The 13,661-nt window shown below is 50.8% G+C and overlaps 1 long non-coding RNA gene across 1 annotated transcript in view; it reads right to left on the bottom strand.

The window, feature by feature from the left end:
* The window catches only part of LOC309833743, a 56,379-nt gene extending 42,983 nt beyond the window's left edge, over window positions 1-13,396 (bottom strand). The window contains exon 1 of the long non-coding RNA XR_014297804.1: window positions 13,251-13,396. This is a non-coding gene — a long non-coding RNA (uncharacterized lncRNA). The remainder of the gene's footprint in view (window positions 1-13,250) is intronic.
* Window positions 13,397-13,661: the final 265 nt, after the last annotated feature.

The following is a 13,661-nucleotide window of genomic DNA, read 5'->3' as shown; positions in this document are numbered from 1 at the left end:
AAGCTGGCGTGGCTGTGGCCTTGGGCGACCGGCTGGCCTGGGACTCCAGCTACCCCACTCGTCAGCTGTGTGACAATGAGAAGCCCACGCACTGCACGGAAGGGCAGCCTCCACTCGCTGCAACTAGAGGAAGCCCGAGCGCAGCAACAAAGACCCAATGCAGCCCAAAATAAAATAATAAATATTAAATTAAAAAATAATAATAAGCCCCTTTCATTCCACTTTACATTGAATCTGTTAAAAAAAAAAGAAAAAGAAAAAGCAGCACCTCAGAGGGGAAGCAGCGCCTGAGTCAGCACAGTGACTCAGGCGCTCCTTCCCCTCTGAGGAGTGGGGGCCTTCGTTTAGGGGGATTCGGTGAGTGACAGCGTGTGAGACACTGGTCCAGAGCAGGTGCTCGCAGAAAGCCAGCCGTGACTGCTTGGGGAAACTTCTCCCACCACAGGAGCGCTGACTTTCACTAGGCGCGGAGGTTTGCTTAGGAGAATTCTGAGATTAATTCTTTGGAACCCGCAATCCCCGTCTCCGGATCTGCCTGTTCTGTAAATACAATTTGGTGTCAAGGTGACTCCAGGGGTCTGGGACTCTCATGAAGCACAGGGCATCAGAGTCACTGCTCTCCTTCCTGGTCCTCGGCCGGTTTCCAGATTCTCACCTTGGGGAACGGAGACACAACCCCTGGGAACGTGTCTTAGAGCTGCCCGATTCTGGCAACTCACCCCTCTGGCTCCCTGGGGCTTCGCTGGGGACCGGAGCCCACACGTGCCTTCCCAGAGTGTGAGGGCCTGCCTGCCTGTCCCCTGGACACCTGGGCAAGCTCAGGGCCTCCCCCGCAGTACAGAGAAGAAGGGGACGTTCAGCCAGCCCCGCTGGAACCCTGAGAGCAGAGCTGCTGAGCCCAGCGCCCATAAGCCGATCCTCTCCACACACAAAAGCGGTTTCACAGTCAACGACTGTGATCGCTTTTATGGAAAATAGGAAAGAAAAGAAAAAGACTCTTTCAACTACGTGCTTATATTTGCATAAAGTCTGGATGGATATGTAAGACGCTAAGAATAGGGTGATGGACGGGGGAGGTCAGTGGGAACCAGATGGGAGACCGTGGGAGCAACATGTTTTCCACTGGACAGCTTTTTATAGTTTTATTTCTGAACCTTCTTCGAACACATTAAAGCTGGAAACCTTATTGCCTATTCACCATGTTTGCAGATTAAAAGAGACAACCCATAGGGTCATCTCAAGAGACGCTGAGACACACCAGCTAAACAGCTCCCCCTGTGCACCCCTTTCCAGGTGCCGCCCTCTGGGTGCCCGTGGCCGGAGGGTGCACCCCATCACTCACCAACCTCAGAGCACCTGCGAGACTCCCTGCAGCCAGGGGCGAGCTGCCCCAGAAGGGATTACAAAAGAGTTGTCTTCTCTTGGAAATCATGTACTTGAATGATCCTAAAAGCCTTTCATCTGGATGTGCTCTTGGAAAATAGAATCCCTTCTCGAGTGACCGTTCCTGTTCCATCCAAGTGTCCCCCAGTGATGGACACAGCTGGTGAGCACAGAGCAAGTAATGCCCGCTTTGGACCAGCAGACAGAGCCTGGGAGACTCACTTTCTCCCGGGGAAGCTCGTGGTTTGCAGTCACCTCTTGTGCTGCTGGGTGGCAGTCTGCGCTCATTCTGCGTCTCACCTCTCCCTCCGCAGATCTTCACCCTGAGCTGGCACTCCTGGGGACTTCAAAGGGACCGTTCACAGACAGCCACCCGTCTGTCAGGCTGGGCTCAGTGGCTCCAGCTTGAAAGGCAAATCTGAAGCCAATCAAATGCATCCAACCCACAAACTCTGAGGATGCGACTATGTACCACGACTGAAACAGCAATCATTTGACAACGGAGCAGTCAAATGTTCTGAAAGTTTAAGGTAACTTACTGCTAGCATCTAATTAACAGCTGCCCAAGAGTTAGCCAGCCTTGCCCTAAGCTCCCCATGCTTGAGGATGAGGGAAAGAAAGAACAGAACGGGAGAGAAGGAGGATGGCTATCCACCCGAAGTCTGGCTGAGTGTCTAAATTATTACTGCCTGCACCACCAGTCTATGGGATCACATCACACATCTGATTGTATGTTCCTCGTCCTTTCATCCACATGATTGAAACCTGTGCAGCAAGGTAAGCTGTTTGCATTAGGCAAGGTGCCCCGGAATGTTAAATGCTGGCAACCTCAAAGACGATCACCAGCGGAGTGCCACCGGCCTCTGCTCCTGGTCTACACTGATTCAAAAGATCTTCCGGTAAAGAAATAAAAGGGATACCTCTCCAACTGGCAGGTGATGTGAAGCTTTACATTTTAATTAGCGAACATATGGGCCAAATCTAGAAGATCAAACTAAGGAGAATGTAAAATTTTACTCCTGTTTAAAAAAATCAAAACTAAGTCAGCACCTCAAATGCAAAATGAGAGAGATGTGGCTTTAAACGTGTCCCCACACACAGAGGCAGGGATGCTTGTGGGTCCAACAGATGGGCGTGTTGGCCCCAGACCTCAGCCTAGTATCCCTTACAAGGGAGAGTATGGTGCTCATGTGTAGAGGGACTTCAGAGAACTGCAGTCTGTGCCAGGGAGGGCAGCACAGGGTCACAGTTGCTGCATCTTTCAGGAACCACAGGAGGAGGGAAGAGCTTGAATACAAGTGCTGATGTCCGTGCATGTGGAAGGGCTCTGGCGTGGAAGAAGCTGGGGCTCATGTTATCATTCAACAGTTTGGGAGACAGAAAAATTGCTCAATGAATGCTAATGAATGTGTTGATTTATGACTATAATTATGATCATGACTACGATGGAGTGGCTTCAGGGGTAGAGCTAGGTCCAAAATGTGCAAATACCAGAAAAGAGGCTTTGGATTAAGCTGTGTCTGGAAGGAGAGAAGGGGTTTAAGTATAGATCAGATGACCCCTTATGCCATAAGGTGTCCCCATCTTACGCAGTGGTCCCCAACCTTTTTGGCACCAGGGACCGGTTTCGTGGAAGACAATTTTTCCAGGGATGGGTCGGGGGGCAGGGATGGTTCAGGCAGTAATGCGAGCAATGGGGAGTGACAGGTGCTCACCTGCTGTGCGGCCTGATTCCTAACACGCGGTGGACCAGTACTGGTCTGTGTCCTGGGGGTTGGGGACCCCTGCCTCATGGGGCTCACACAGAGGGACTGTGAGGGTGGTGGGAGTGCCCGTCGAACCCAGGGAACTCCCAGTGGCAAATGAAGCATGTCTTCGTGATGATGATGACTCCAAGTTGGGCTTTGAGTACCTGCCATTGTGGGTCCCCTTTTGCCCATACGCTGTACAAGGACCAGAGACGCTCAGTGACTGGCTCCTGGCCACAGAGCTGGTGAGGGGGAGACAGGGCTTCACTCTAGCTGCCAGATCTGCACAGGAAAAGCAAGCAACACACACACACACATACACCCCTACGTCTCTCAGATCTCCGCTCAAACGTCTTCTCATCAGAGGGACAACCAGAGACCACCCTTTATGTGGGAGACACCCTCGCCCAGCACTGCTGTGCCCCCTCCTCTGGCAGCCCTCCTCACAATCACATTTGTTCATCCCCTGCCTCCATAGGTCCTAAGAAACATTTGCTGAATAATGAGTGCATGAAAGGATGTTGACATGTACACACTACTGTATTGAAAATATGGGGTTGGCCAAAAAGTTCATTCGGGTCTTTCTGTAACGTCTTACAGAAAACCCAAAAGAACTTTTTGGCCAACCCCACAGATAACAAACAAGGACCTACTGTAGAGCACAGGGAACTCTGCTCAATATTCTGTGATGACCTAAATGGGAAAAGAATTTGAAAAAGAACAGATACATGTATATGTATAATTGAATCACTTTACTGTATACCTGAAACTAACACAACATTGTTAATCAACTATACTCCAGTATAAAATAAAAATTTAAAAAAAAGGAAAGGATGGACTATTGAATCTCTTTCCCCCAGTGGTCTAGGGCTCCACAGCCATGCTGCCCCTGAGCCTGGAAAAAAAAGCCTGTGGAATTCCTCGGATGCCGAGGTTGGAGTGGATGGACCACTGCTGGGGTGGAGATCTGGGGCCCAAAGAAAGGTCAGGAGTAAATGGCATATGAATCATCTATGTCTTGATTTAAAAAAAAAAAAGGGAAAATTAAACAGGTAAATGGCAAAAAGGCATCAATTCCAAGCTAATACTATAAAACACTATGTGTGGCACTTTTCTAAGAATTTTTCATGAAGGAACTCCTTTCATCCTCGAAACTATCCTCTGTGCTCATTGCTCCTGCTCCCATTTCACAAATTAGGAAACTGAGGTCAGGAGGCACAGATGACTTGCCAGGCAGTGTGCAGCACACTAGTTGGAGGTCCAGCTCCAGCAGCTGCTTCATCATCGTGCCCCACAGCCTCCCCACCGACAGACGGTCCACGAACCGAGAGCAAACGGCACTGGGCCTGGGGGAGCCGCCAGGAGCGAAATCTTGGAATTTGGGGGGGTTGCCTCAGGGGAGGGATGGCAGTGCGTCTCAGCCCACGATCCCATACGTGTGCAAGGACATCATCTGTGCCCGAGAGAACGTATGCTGTGCTGAGAGCTGCAGGGCCAGGGACCGAGGTTTGCCATCTTCCCCCCGGGTAGATCATCTCCCCCCTGCTTGCGTGTTTCTTGTCAACGATGGCTGAACACAGTTTAATGCTTCTCTCTTAAAAAGTCAAAAGAGTCAAAAGACACACTTGGGGGATGTGTAGGAGGCCAGTGACAGGAACCACGCCTGAGCTCAGTCCCTGGAACGGCTTCACGCAAACAAAACAAAGGATGCCCATCCCCAAACGGGAAAGTTCACTATCAAACATGCACAGACGGTCAGGCTGTGTGCTCCTCACTTGAGGCCCCTGCACCTCGAAAACGCCATCAACCCCACTGGCAGAAATGCTCCAGGGGTCAGGCACCCAGCCCCGGCTTCCTCCTGGACAGGTCCCTCAGCTGGGGCCCTCGAGGCCCTGAGAGTCACTTGGGGTTTTATCCCCCAGAGATGGGGATATTGAGGCTCACGGCCACTGGTGGCAGAGGCCCTGGCCCCCCACCTGCCTGGTCCACAGCTCCTGGCTGAAGGGTTCTCCACCTGGGAGGGACACCCACCCTCCTGGGGACCTCAGCACACGCGGTGCCCAATTCTGAACTTTCACCCCAGTGCCACATCCTTCCTCAGGGTGACAGCCCGACTCTCAAAGCTGCCCGGATTAGGAAAACAAGCTCTAGATCTGTGCTGTGCAATAGGGTAACCACTAGCCACATGTGGCTATGTGCCCTTACATTTAAATTAATTGAGAGCTTCCCTGGTGGCGCAGTGGTTGGGAGTCCGCCTGCCGATGCAGGGGACACGGGTTCGTGCCCCGGTCCGGGAAGATCCCACATGCCGCGGAGCAGCTGGGCCCGTGAGCCATGGCCGCTGAGCCTGTGCGTCCGGAGCCTGTGCTCCGCAACGGGAGAGGCCACAACAGTGAGAGGCCCGCGTACCACAAAAAAAAAAAAAAAAAAAAATTAATTGAAATGAAGTAAACATTTAAATTCAGCGCCCAGTCACACTAGCCACATGTGGCTGCAGTCACTCATTGGACGGCTTGCCCTGGAGGTTTGGGAAGCCACAGAGGACACCATGTGACTCCCATGGGTCCCCCGAGCGTCTTCTGTTTCTTCCCCTCTGTTATCACGGCCAAGACGGAGGCCCAGGTTAGAAGAGGTCCAGCAGCGGGCAGCACAGGCATGCAGAAGCCACTCCCACCGGACACAGCCAAGGGCAGCTACAGGGGCTGGGAGCTCACGCCAAGACCCCAGGAGCGGTGGCGCACCTCCAGGCAGGGCTCTGTGGTCAGGAGACAGAGCCCCAGGTCATGCGGGTCCCCATTCGGCTGGAGCAGGACCCTGAGTAGCTCTGGGGCCTCACCTTGACTCCTTCAAGTCTTCAGCGTTGAAGCAGCAGTGCTGGCGGCCGCCTCAGTGGACTCCCCCCACCTCCAGCCCCGGTTTTCCGGAACCGGGTAACCCCAGGATTGTTTGATGATACCAGGACAAACAGGGATCCCTAATCATAAAAGAATCTGAGTTCCCCAACAGGCAGGTCGAGGGGGTAAAGTAGGGGCAGGGTAAGCTTGGAACAGATTAATGTAATTTAGAGATTTGGAGAATAAAGGAGAGTTCCAGTTTTGATGCCTCAGCATTGGAGGCTGAAACCCTTACCCCCTGAACAAACCCATTGAATGAGTGGAGCGATTACAGGGAGAAAGAGGAAAGGGGAAGGAAAAATGGACACGGGGTAGATGACTCCGCTCTGAGAATCCTCATCTGAAAACCCACATCGTCATTTCCAAAGCTGACTTGAGGCTCACCAGCTATGCACAATAGGCCAGGCCCGCCTGCCACCCTCAGAGGCACTGCCAGGGTCACCCGTAGTCCAAAGGACCACCCACAGTCTAGAGAGCCACCCATAGTCCAGGGGATCACCCACAGTCCCGGGGACCACCCACAGTCCAGACGCCATCCCCCCCCCCCCGCACACCGGGACCAGCCTCCATTCTCCAGGACGAGGCCCTCCCAGGGCCTTCCTCTGCACTGGGCACACAGGGGACAAGGCCTTGGGCCCATAATGCTCTCAAAATAAAATAGTTTATTTTCACATCAGAAGAAAAACCTGAGTATAATGAAATTGAATATATAATAATAAATCCAGTCTGGATGACGTGCATCTTTGTACCAAGACAGTCATGATACTTTTTTGCATCAGGAAGGGCCCACGAAGGCAAAAGCACCTGAGGGCCATGGAAGTCACTCTGCAGCCCTGAGCCTTTGCCTGTTATACCAGAGATATGAAATGCAGCTGCACACAGAAGGGACCCTGACGACCCTATGGACCCTCCTCGTTGACCCACAGATTGAATTTCTCCACCAGTGATTTCTCCCACCTCTCTCTGCATCATGCAGGTAAACCCACTCCAAAAAGAGTCACATCTCCAGGTAAAGCTCCTGGCCTCCCAAACCTGCTCCATCCGCTGGCTCTGCCAGCCTTAGCACTGGCTTCCTTCCTCCAAATTGTCTTATGGTTTCAAGGAGCCTGCTGGATTTCCAGCCATCACCTCTGCATTCCACACAGGAGGAAGGAGGGACCTGAGGGGAAAAGGTTAAGCCTCTTAGATGTCAAGGTCCTTTAAGGAGCCTTCCGAAAATCCCCAGCTACCCCACTGCAGACTATGTCTTCCACTGACTGCCCCATCTATACAGGAGCTGGAGGAAGAAGGCCCTGGGAGGCAGGGCAAGCAAAGCACAGGAAGGGCCTTAGGTCCAAGGTGGGGTAACAGCAGACACTCCTCCTCCCCCCAATCGTTCCTGTCCTCATGCATCCTCCTGGCCCTGATTGTGTCACTAGATAACAGGCAGTTGTGTGGAGTGGAGAATGTGACAGTTTCCCCTTCTCTCGCCTTTGATCAGATTGAGTGATGTGACTAAACTGCAGCCCCTTGAAGCCCAACCTCTTCAGCCATTCTGCTCTTCGCTGGAACCCTGCCCAGCCTTTGAAGCCAGGTCTGGGCAGTTTCCCTGCTGCACCCTCAGGACTGGAAGGGCGTGGTCCTGACTCAGGAGGCCGAGTAGCTGGCTGTGAGGAAAGGGGCGAGTCATGAGCCCAGACATAGCTGAGATTCCTGGTGTGTCCCCTAGTGGGGAGGTGGGGGGGGGGGAAGAATGCTCAGCTTGGATTCTCTAATGCGTCTTCCCCAGGCAGGAGGTGCTGTCAGAGGTGAGGCCTCCCCGCTTCCCTGGGCTGGTCTCCTGGGGCACCTATGGCGGCCTGACCTTATTGGACTTATTTATGTCTATTTCACCAGAAAGATATAAATAGGAGAGACCTGTCTGCCGGTTCACATCTCTGGGTCCAAGAACCAGACGGTTGGGTTCGAAGCCAAGCTCCTCTACTTACTAACAGTGTGACCTTACTCACCTCCTTAAACCCTCCTGTGCCCCAAGTTCCTCATCTGGGTGATGGGGACGATACTTGATAGAATCTGCACACTAAGTGAGGTTATATGTACAAAGCTTCCTTAACCACGCCTGCTACCAAGTCAACACTTCATAAACAAAAGCAGTGCTCAAATTATCATTATTTTATTGGGTAAATGAGAAATATTTGCTAAATGCATGAATGAAAAGAAATCCTACTTAGATATAACAAAAAAATCAAACAAGTGATTTCTGTCCCTTTGAACGTCTCCTCCAGTTGTTCAAAGCCCTTGAAGCCATGGTCTCTTTGTACCCCCCTCCTGATACTTCCAGTGAGAGCAACGTGTTATTTCATGTCTGCTTTTTGCCCCTCTCATATCCTTTCTCCCCTGCTTCCTGTGTTGTCAACAACCCCTGTTGTCAGGGGCAGCAATGTGCCCAGTTAAAAAACAACATTTCCCAGGATCCTCTACAGATAGGGGGCCAAAGACTTAGGCAGAAAGGGTTCCTTGGGGATTCTAGGAAGGCTCTTTAAAGGAGCCTGACATCTAGGGTTCTTAGCCTTTTGCCCCCACCTCCTTCCTTCCTCCTGTGTGGAATGCAGAGGTGATGGCTGGAGCTCTAGCAGCCTTCATAAAACCATAAGACAATTTTGAGGAAGGAAGCCAATGCTAAGGATGGTAGAGAAGAGAGATGAATGAACTGACTGCCCTTTGACCTTCACCCTGGACAGACAGCTTGCTTTGTCTTTTTCTACCTGAGAGAAAGTAAATCTAACACTTGCTGGAGGTACTGTTACCTTGTAATTTCCCTTTATACCCCTTTATATCCAGCTGAACTGATAGAAACCCAAGCATCCCTCTCACACTCTGTAAATGATTTGTCCAGTGAGAATAGCTAAAATGATACATTTCTGCCATCATTAAAAATTCCAATGTTTTAAGTATGACACACTTTTGAAAGGACAGGGCGGCTAGAAGGGCTAAAAGTCCCTGCAGCAGAAGTCTTTCCTTGCAGGTAATCAATCCTGAAAGCAAAAGATAAGCAAGAAAACTGTAATGGATAAGACCGGCCATCACTGTTAGCTTTTCCAATTATACAAGATGCAATAAAACCAGCTTTTGTTGTTGTTGTTGTTGTTGAATCAGAGTAATCCTCTGAGAACAGCCAAGCATCCCACCCACCCCTCCTTCCTGTGGCCTCGACTTCCTTCTGATCTGTTGTCGGCTTCTCCCTGCCTGAGCTCTGTGGTCTAACCAGAACCCTCCTGAGTCTGGTAGGAGCCCAAACCCTGCCCCGCAGCACCGCCCCGCCAACGGCGCTGGGCAGAGGGTCCTCTGGCTCATGGCACAAGTGGCAGCTGCAGGGAAAAACTCCCCACAAAGCGACACCATTTGAGACTGACATACACGCTGGAACCAGCGCCCAGGATGCAAAGCCTAAACTCAGAAAGGAGATGGACAGTGCACCTGGCGCCTTACTTTGACGGGGCCGTTCTGGAGAGGGCAGACGGAGCAAAAGGACACACTTCTCTTGGACCCCTGCAGAATGACTGTAAAGATCTGGCTTTTGAGACTTGAATACCTCCAGAATCAACAAGGAAAGGTCCTGTTATGTTCCCCCGGGTTTTAGTTTTAAGTGTGTCTTACTTAATATTTTCAATATGAGTCAGCTCCATATACTATGATGATTTTCAAATAACCAGAAGTTGACTGTAGCTGGCTTTAAGACAGGAAGCACGAGTACAGAATCCAGCTGCTTCCACCCCGGGGGCAGGTCTGAATTCAGTGGTCCTGTATTTTCTGGCTCGTGACCTCTGTCTGCTGGATGATGAACTCTCCCGGGCCCCTGCTTTTCCTGACTCTCCTCTCCTGATGGGGGTAAGGGGCTCTCCCGTCACCAGTGCACTCCTTGAAGCAATTGCTCTGCCTGATACGCCCGCCTGGGAATCCTGGACCTCCAGTGAGTTGAGTAACTGGCCATCCTTTCTACCTTCCAGGGTGGGTATGTGTGTACGTCGGGAGGAGGGGGTTAAAGGTAATATACAGAAAGTTACTACCATATGGTTGGAGCTGAATGAAATGGGAGCTGTTCTCACTGTGATGATGTGAAGGGTAAGTATGATGACGATGATGGTCATGATGATGGTCGTGACATCTAGAACCCCAGGTATTCCTGGAGAGAACCAAGAAGCACTTCCCATTCACCTAATCAATAAATATCCTGCAAATACAGAACATGCCATGTAATTCATGACACAGACGGGATCTTACTTCGGGGGCACGAGAGCCAATTCCTTCTGGATTCCCAGGGTTCAGGGCCCAGGGAGAGATGGAAAGGCGTGTGGGTATATTTCTAAATCACTGAATGTGTACTTAATGGCTGTCGAGTCTCCTTGTAACTTGTGTGCCAATTATCACTGATTTTTACAAGGCCCCTCGAGGGTGGTGCTAGTATATTCCCATTTCACGATGATGAAGGTTGGACACCAAGAAGTTAAGAAACTTGCCCAAACTGCCAAACAGAGGGACACACACACACACACACACACACACACACACACACACCCCTATCGGGTACCATGGAAACCCCGTGGCAGGAGGTAGTGAGAGCCCAGGTCCGGGTGTTGACTAGGAGTGGAGAGTGGGGGACCAGGCCAGCAAGCCATAGCCAGTCCCCAGGCTGAGGATGCCACGACCATAGGGCACCGGGCGACTTCCAAATATCATCAAACTCTCAGCATTTGTTTGTTTGCTTTTGACGTAGATGTCCTTTTAAAACGTCTGCTCCGTTTCTATCGTAGAATGTTTCCCTCTTTACTCCCTGCCTGCATCCACACTTAGAATCAGCAGCTTTGGGTAGTTAGAAACACATGACCACGCAGCAAATCACATTACTAAATGCTCTCTTTTCAGACCTAGCCATGGCCTTATTTCTGACCTTTTTAAATGACTCCTTCTCCTGATTACAGAAATGATAACAGCAGTTCATCACAGGCTCATGTCTCATGGGTAAGAGACCAGTGGACCTCTAGCAACCATACAACTGCCTGACTTCTACAGGACAGAATCAACGTCTAGGATAAAATCAGCCACTTCAAAGCCACTTCCCAACAGTGCTTATCCGGGAGGATTTAAAGACAGTGATAAACACAAGTTTGATACCTGGTGTGGTCTCTGAAACGAGGACAGGAGAAAGTGAAGGCAGACATGGAACACAGAGGCACCTCCTAAGGCATTTCTCCTCTTACGGGCTCTTCTCTGCATGAAGATGGCATTTCTCTGAGCACTTATGAAGATGACTCACCAAGAAAAGGACACCGGGCAGGTCTCCCACCTTGGAAACCCCTGGTCTCTGCCTGGCTGGGGTCCCAAGTTGACACTTGCATGGCTGTGGCTCAAGCTTTGGAAACACCGCTGATCCCACTGGAATCGCAGGATCTTGCTTGAAAATGTCAAGACACTAACTCGGGGAGCCCAGATACCTTTAGGGTACAGGTAAGCAGAGAAGCTAGCAGAGCTAACGTTGAGGGGGTCCCTTCTGAGTCCAGACCCTCTTCTACGCACTTGGCAGACGCTGGTTCTCTGAGTCCTCCCAGGCGTCCCCTGAAACGGGTGGTGTCACGCACGGTCTGGAAGCCCAAGGCTATCAGAGCCTTGAGACATGAGGGTTCATCAGGGCCTGTGACCCAAAGAATACGGGATCCCTGACAACAGTCATCAGAACACAAGAAATCAGTCCCGGGCGGGTCAGCAGAACTTAGTGGGGGGGATGGATTTAAACAGGCCTGCACTGGGCCCTTGAGCTGCTAGCCGGCAACCCAATCATTAATTTTTTTCTAATTTTCTTAGTAGTTTTCTCATTTTATAGATAAGAAGGATAAAACCGGAGGGAGGTTTTCTTCCTCGGAATCCCGCTCTCGGATTTTAAGCTGACAATCTTCCCACGCCACGTGTCACCTGCAGAACTTGGGCTTTGAAGCTCACATGGTGACCGCCTCTCCCACTGGGTCCCTCGGCCAGGACAGCTTCAGCCCTGGGCCACGCCAGCCTCTCATAAACTCTGGATTTTTAATTGAACCAACCGTATACTCAACCAATCCGGTCATGGCATAACCTAAAAACCATCAACGTCAGCCAAAGGAGATGGTCCGGCACAGGGAACCCCTCCAGCCACACATGGCAGAACTGGGACCGAAGCTGGAGACGTCACCAAAACAGGGGAGGCATCCAAAGTTGGTTTTAACGGAAGACGCAACAGCTGAATCCTCCTAGAGGGGGCCCGCCAGCCACCACACGGGTGCTGGGGGCAAATCGAATGTTCTCTCAGCTGCTCCAATTTTAGAAATCAGATGCTGACTCATTATTAACCCAGGAAGCCCACACACTCAAATGACTGTACTGAAAAAGCTCTGTCATACCCTGCTTACTGATGTGCAAATTTTTAAGCAAATTTGAAAATTGTTTACCATAAGGTATTTATGACATTTTAACCGTTTCATTTACAGTAACCAGACGACATTCGAAAAAAAAAAAAAAGTTTCCTGTATCTTACTTGACAGTAAAGCTAAGCTTTATCAGAATGTTAACAGCTTGAGAAACACACACCGAGGTCAAGTCAGGTCTCAGAACCACTCAATTCCCCCTTCCTCACCCCCTGCCCCCCAGTCCGCGGCATCATTTTCTTTCTGATTTTACTATTGTGTGTGACTTTCAGTGTTAAGGAAAGGCGAAAGACACCAGATAAGCTCCTGGAATCTTTCTCATGCTCGTAGAGAGAAAAGCCAAAATTCTGCCTCTTTATTGTACTTCTTGCACTAAACGTGGGCAGCTCAGACCACGCGGCCAGAAATTGCTCAGAAGCTGTCTTTCCTCCACCTCTGAGAAGCGGAAGCCAGCCCGGCCTCAGCACCCCTGAGTTAGTCACCCACCTCCACCTCTGAACTTCCCTTCGGCTCCACAGAGGAGTCTCAAACAGCTTTTAAACCAGCCAAGCATCACTGTCTCCTCGGTAATACAGGATGAACAGTCTCACAATGAACCGCTAAGAAACTCCAAACAATCAGGCTCACAGACAGTAGCTACAGGGACAGGGCAGAGAGCCACCTTTCTAAAGCCAAAGATCTTCAACGTCTGAACGAAACACAGTATCCGCTCCAAGACCCCCTCAGCTTTCCTAGAGCTGAGACTCTGAGGCAAAGTGCAGAAATGAACATGAAAGTGACAGAAACCTACTCACCAGGGAGAAGCTGTGGGCTCCACCTTCCCAGGACCAGGCTGTGAAGATGTGAAAACAGATGCTGGCTCGGGCACAGCCCGCCTGGAATGTCAGTTTGAAACTTAAAAAGCAACGACCATACAGTCAGTTATTTCCCTCCATTCCCAATGATGTCCACACGATTGAGACTCAAAAAAAAAGGCGCACACCTCAATCTTCATTCTCATTGGAACGAGATGACTCATGCTGACTCACAGCCACCACTTCCTCTCCCGACATTCTCTTCATACTTGTGAGCTGGGCTGGTCCCGTTCCCAGGGTCTTTGCAGCCCTTCCTGGAAGAACAGCCTTCCTGACCCCGGCGAGCAGACCCGGCCACTGCCCTACATGTAGCCCTGGGAGCCTACACTAGGGAAATGCTTTATTTAGGAG

This window comes from Grampus griseus (genome assembly GCF_964374135.1).
Source record: "Grampus griseus genome assembly, chromosome: 15".
In the NCBI taxonomy this organism is placed as follows: Eukaryota; Metazoa; Chordata; class Mammalia; order Artiodactyla; family Delphinidae; genus Grampus; species Grampus griseus.
Note: the sequence above shows the minus strand (reverse complement) of the source record. Positions and strands in the feature narration are given on the sequence as shown.